The 6,355-nt window shown below is 42.1% G+C and overlaps 1 pseudogene; it reads right to left on the bottom strand.

Moving 5' to 3' along the window:
- Positions 1-2,611: 2,611 nt before the first annotated feature.
- LOC129624072 (pre-mRNA-splicing regulator WTAP-like) lies at positions 2,612-3,906 on the bottom strand (annotated as a pseudogene).
- Between the last annotated feature and the right edge of the window lie 2,449 nt (positions 3,907-6,355).

Here is a 6,355-nt window from a genome sequence, read left to right on the forward strand (position 1 = left end):
GAATACCAATTATTCCAGGCTCCTTTTCATTATTTTCTGTGATCAAAGAATATAACCAGCATCCCTGCCTCTAGCAGCCCAGAACTCCACCCATTCAGCAACTCTTCCATCCTGTTTCACATCCTACATGGAAGCAGTCACAAGAGCTTCTCTGTTGTATAGCCTTTAAATCTCTCTCCCATCCTCAATATTTCTATCTGGACTCCCGTTCTTTCTATATCTTCTAATCCCAAGATCAATCACATCTTAGACCAGGGGTCCCCAACCCCCAGGCCATGGACACTAGGCCCAGTCCTTGGCCGGTTAAGAAGTAGGCTGAAGAGCAGGAGGTGAGCAGCAGATGAGCAAGTAGAGCTTCATCTGGATTTACAGCCGCTCACCATCACTCTCGTCACTGCCTAAGTGCCAGCTCCTCTCAGATCAGTGGTGGCATAACAAATATCATGGGCTTGAATCATCCCCAAACCTGCCCTGCCCCAACATCTGTTGAAAAATTGTCTTGGGTGAAACTGGTCCCTGGAGCCAAAAAGATTGGGGACCACTGCCTCTCTCACATTGTTCTCCTGGATTAGTAGAACCGAAGCTGAACTGCTGCATTGTTGCTTTCTCTCCAAAATGTAAACGGAGAACCTGCAATTCTGCTCAGTCCACACTCTTTACAATGGCATATGAGGACTGTCCTGACCTGGCCCTGGTTATCGCCACAACCTCATCCTTTCTGATTATGCTTCACTACTGAACGCTCCCCTGTATTTAACTTTGTACCTCTCAGTAAGTTGTGTGTTTTCTTTCATGTTCAGACTTTTAGGGTGTGTTTTCTGAGGAGAATAATGAACCTTCTCTAGGACTTATCCTGCGGCTTCCCAGGCGGCACAGTGGTAAAAAAAAATAATAATAATAAATCTGCCTGCCAATGCAGGAGATGTAGGGCACAGGGGTGAGATCCCTCGGGTTGGGAAGATCCCCTGGAGGAGGAAATGGCAACCCACTCCAGTATTCATCCTAATTTTGTTTAATTGAGCAAAGATGCTGTTCCTTCGGAACCAGCTAAGCTATTGTCTCTTTGGGGAAGCCTTTTCTGACTGCCACAAATGTATTAGCTGCTGATCATAACCATTACCATACAAAATTAAATACACTTCAATTAGGAAGTAGCACACTACATGTGATTTTTCCATTTTGAGTTTTTTTTTTAATTTCTTTTAAATTTTCTGGGGTTCTACAGCCTCTGATTCAGTAAAACAAGGGAGTTGCATTGAATGAAACTTTAAAATACCTTCTAAATGTAAACATTTTATATTTCTTATAGCATATGAGGTGCTAATTTTAAAGAAGAGGATTTCATAAGCACTTATTATGTATAAATTATTTAACATTCATTTTCTCATTTAATTTCATATTAGTAGGAATACCTTATGTTACAGTAACAGAAACTTAGTTTAAACCACTTTTAATAAAAGAAAGTAATACTTGTATGACTGCACAAAATGAAACAAAACACCAATCTCAAAGCAAGCATTAGCCCCTGGTACAATTGAATCCAGGGTTCAAACCATATCTTCAGCACTTGATGTCTCCTTCATTTTTGTCTCTTTATTCCTCAGAGTTAGTCTGTTTCTCATATAAGCCCTCTTAGAAGCAATGACCCTGAAAAAAAGCTCAACTTTTTCATTATCATTCATTTAATAATTCCAGAAGAAATAAGAGTTTTTCTTTCCCAATAATTATAGCACAATTGCATGACTGGATCTTACTGGACTTACTTGGGTTATGTGCATAATTTCCTGTGATCAGAGACATTCAAAAGCAGGACTAACTAGTTCTAAGTACCCAACCCTAAATTAAGAGTCCTGGGGTTAGGCCCACTCAGACCTCCTAATCTGAGATCAGGGTAGGATTTGTTGCCAAAAGATAATCTCTTTTTTTTTTTTTTTTTAAGGAGTTACAATAAAAATCTTTATTTGGTCAGTACAGGTAAGATATACTGGATCACAGAGCAATATGCATTAACAGGATACAACAATTCATAAAAACTGAGTAACCATGCACACAAATTTCTTAAACATTCAATCACCTAAAGAGAAAATGCACAGATGTATGGTGGGAAAAACTGTATCTAACACTGAAACTACTATAGGACTCCTTCAACAAGTCCAACTTTTAGTGATAAAACTATTTTACTGGGCAACCTTGGCAGTCATAATCCCACATCTACTCTGACAAGTCTGAATGGTGCATAAGCATAGTAACAGCATGAGTAAGAATGCCCTCACACAGCACAGGTTCTAGGGTAGACACAGATTCACACAAACGTCACTGTGTTATACTTTAAGGAAAGAGTTCCATTTACAACTTCACATTAACTCATATAAAAATAACCTGACCCTACACAAAATGTCCTTTTAGCAACATTCAAAGTAATTAACTGTTACAATTTCCAAAGTGGCAGAGGTATTGAAGCAAAGAAAAAGGGAAAAAAAGAAAAAAAAAAAAACAACCCACAAAAAAGGCAAATTGTGACAAAAGTATGGGTTAATTAAATGGACAGTATCCTCTTCCAAATTAAGTGACACTGTATAAGAATTTGCTGGAATTTTTTTTTTTTTTTTTTTTACAAAACTGAACCCTGTACATTTACACTTGAGTCCAAGCCATTCTGAACGTGGCGGGAAGCCGCAGTTCGGTTACCTTTCCCACTCACGGGTTTCTCCTCTTGCAGAGGAGAACAGACTCTTAATGACTGGAGTCTGTGTCATTTGAGTGGTGTGTGAGAGAGTTTTCACTGCCCCTGGGAGAGTCTACACTTTCATACCCAGCACTGAGTTGGTTTACCTAACTACAACCTCCTCTGCCAGTTCTCTCCTCCGAGCTGCTGGAGGCCTTATTCCCATTCCCTGGAGAAGAAGGAAAGTCATCTACGGCTGTGTCCCCCTCCCTCCCTGTGAAATCCAGACCCAGACGTCCTCTGCCGGGAGGAACTGCCATTACTTGGTCCGTTGGCCAGACGACTGCAGTCTTTACCTGTGGCCTGTGCCTGTCCTACAGGCTCCGAAGATGTAGTCCTGCTGGTACTCGGGCCTGGGGCTTGAGACTGCTGCTGTTGGTACTGAGCCAACTGCAGGCATGTCTCCTTCAGTTGCTGCTGAAGAACTAGAATGGTACTCTGCATACCCTGTACTTCTTCGTCAAGTTGAATGATAAAGTCATTCAGTTCATCCTGACTGCTTTTAAGCTCCTCACTATATTTCTTCTGTAAAGCCAACTCTGCTTCAAGTTGTGCAATACGTCCCTGGGACAGCTGCCTTCCAAGCTCTTGATTCTCCTGGATAAGCATTCGACACTTCGCCATTAACTTTTTGCCTGTAAGGCTACCAGGCTTAAACTTCCAGGCACTCAGTTCATTTTGGGCTTGTTCCAGTTTGTCTTTAGTCTGTTCCAGTTCACTTTTCATTTTTAGGAATAACAAGTTGATCGCTGGGTCCACCATTGTTGATCTCAGTTGTGCAACACTAGGCTGCTGGACTTGCTTGAGGTACTGGATCTGAGTAGTACACTCTTGCATTTCTTGCTCCTTGGTTGCTAGTCACACTTCAAGAATGTCTTCCCTGCATGCAGATTCTTGCTGCTGCTGCTTTTGTTTTTCTTCGGATTCCCTTAAGCCAGTTACATCATTAGAGTTGAGATCTGTGTACTTGCCCTCCAAAGCTTGCACATATGCTTCATACTGTTTCCACCTTAGAATTAATTCATCTCGTGCCATAACTTTGAAGTCTGCTTCACTCAGTCGAACCTTTTTGGGAAGAGATTCTTCGTTGGTCATCTTGAATCCTCTCCAGACGGAGGCCGCGCCGGCGCCCACCTAGTCACGTAGGCCGACCCTGCGCTGTCCTCTCGCCGCCAAGGCCGCCCGACAGTGCTGCCTCCGCTGGCCCCTGCGCTCCTCCCCTGCACCGCAACCCTGGCGCTCCCCTTTCAATAATCTCTTATGAGAAGAAAGGGATTTATGCTAGCCAAGCAAAAATTAGCACATAATCTGCAACAAAATCCAACAGTTTGTGAGGCTGGTATTACGATCCCCATGTATTTTCTCACCAAACTAAGGGTCAGCACACTTTTTCAGGAAAGGACAAGAGAGTCAATATTTTATGTGGTTTGGTTTTGTTTTGTTTTGTTTTGTTTTTTGAGTCATAGGTGGTCTCTATCACATATTCTATTGTTTTTTGTACTTCCCTGGTGGTTCAGACAGTAAAGCGTCTTGCTTACAATGAGGGAGACCTGGGTTCGATCCCTGGGTCAGGAAGATCCTCTGGAGAAGGAAATGGCAACCCACTCCAATACTTTTGCCTGGAAAATACCAGGGACGGAGGAGCCTGGTAGGCTATAGTCCATGGGATCACAAAGAGTCGGACACAACTGAGCGATTCTATCACATATTCTACTGTTTTTTACAACCCCTCAAAAAATGTGAAAAGCTTCCTTCACGTGGAGGCTGTATGGAAACCAGCAGTGGGCTGGATTTGACTCATGGCTCTGGGCCCTGCACTAGACAGTAATTTGAAGGCAGAATCTGTGTTTTGGTGGTATTAGTATTCTCAGAACACATGGTGAGCACTCCGTTAATGTTTGTTTGGTCAGTAAGTGCAGGCTTGACTCAATTACATTGAGGATTAGAATGAGGGTATGAATTTCAAACTCATTTCATACATGTGTTGTTGCTGTTGTTCAGCCGCTCAGTCACATCCAACTCTTTGTGACCCCACGGACTGGCAGCAGTCCAGGTTTCCCTGTCCTTCACCATCTCCCAGAGCTTGCTTAAAACCATGTCCATTGAGATGGTGATGCTATATAACCATCTCATCCTCTGCCACCCTCTTCTCTTTTGCCTTCAATCTTTCCCAGCATCAGGGTCTTTTGCAATGAGTCAGCTCTTCTCATCAGGTGGCCAAAGTATTGAACCTTCAGCTTTAGCAGCAGGCCTTCCAATGAACATTCAGGGTGGATTTCTTTTTGGATTGACTTTTAGTCATAGCATGAGAATAACAGAGATGGAAACATTTGCTCAAACACTTGACAAATTTCATCTGACCTCAGCCTTTTGGGGAGAACAGTTTGAAGGAGAAGGGGAGAAGGAAGGAAGAAAGAAAAGAGCTGAGATGTTAAACAATAATCCTTCATGCAGTCATTAAAGATCATATGGAGAATGCAGTGGGCCTTTCCAATGGTACAGCGAGGGAAAAACACAAAGAATCTGAGAAAACACATTCTTTTGGGGCACCACCCAAACAGTAACCATCACTGCCTAAAGGATAAGTTCATGAGATAAACTGTTGAGAGAGAGGTAGAAACGTCTCTAGTTATATTTTTGAACACAGAACCCATCTAACTTATGCCTCCAAGCTTCTAAAGCCAAAGCCCTCAGCTTCCCATAGCCAGACTTGCTAAGATCTACAGCTATGGCAACAATCAAAGGAAGTGGAGCCGGAATGAAATACTATGGAGAGAAAAATCACAACTTTATATTTGCGTGTGCATGAATGTTCAGTCATGTCTGACTCTTTGTGACCTCATGGATGGTAGCCCACCAGGCTCTTCTGTCCACAGAATTTTCCAAGCAAGATTACTGGAGTGGGTTGTCATTTCCTACCCTAGGGGATCTTCCTGACCCAGGGATAGAACCCGAGTTGCCTACATCTCCTGCACTGACAGAATCTTTACCACTGTGCCACCTTGGGGAGTTTTAATTTATGCTATATAGTACTATCTTATTCATCTTTCTTTAATAAACACATGTCAAATTTGCATGTATGTCATTGTGCCACTTCAATCATTCCATGACATTTTTTCTACCACTATGATCTGACAGTCTTTCAACCTCACAAGTACTTTGATCCCAACATCTTTTCCACAAGTCATTCTTCGTGAAGTCCTCTTTTCCTCCTCATGTAGTTTAAAATACACAATCAAGGGAGTAATTACATCCAATCTTAATTTCTTGCTACTCATTATGGCTAAATGGTAGCATCCAAAATGATATGCCCATGTTCTAATTCCAAGAACTTGTAATGCTATTCTATTTAGAGAAAAAGACAGGGGTCTTTGCAAATGTAGTTATGTCAAAGATCTTGAGATTATTCTGAATTATTATTAATGTGGACCCTAAGTCCAATGACAAATGTCCTTAGAAATGACACACAGTACACATGCAGAGAAAGTGATATGAAGACAGAAACAGCAATTCTCGTGTTGCGGCCACAAGTCAGAGAGAAGAGAAGGAGGAAATGTGTCCAAGGGGAACAGATATTGGACTGATGAGGCCACAAGTCAAGAAATGTCAACAGCAACCATAAGCTGAAAG

The sequence above is a fragment of the Bubalus kerabau genome, chromosome 12 (genome assembly GCF_029407905.1).
Source record: "Bubalus kerabau isolate K-KA32 ecotype Philippines breed swamp buffalo chromosome 12, PCC_UOA_SB_1v2, whole genome shotgun sequence".
NCBI lineage: Eukaryota > Metazoa > Chordata > Mammalia > Artiodactyla > Bovidae > Bubalus > Bubalus kerabau.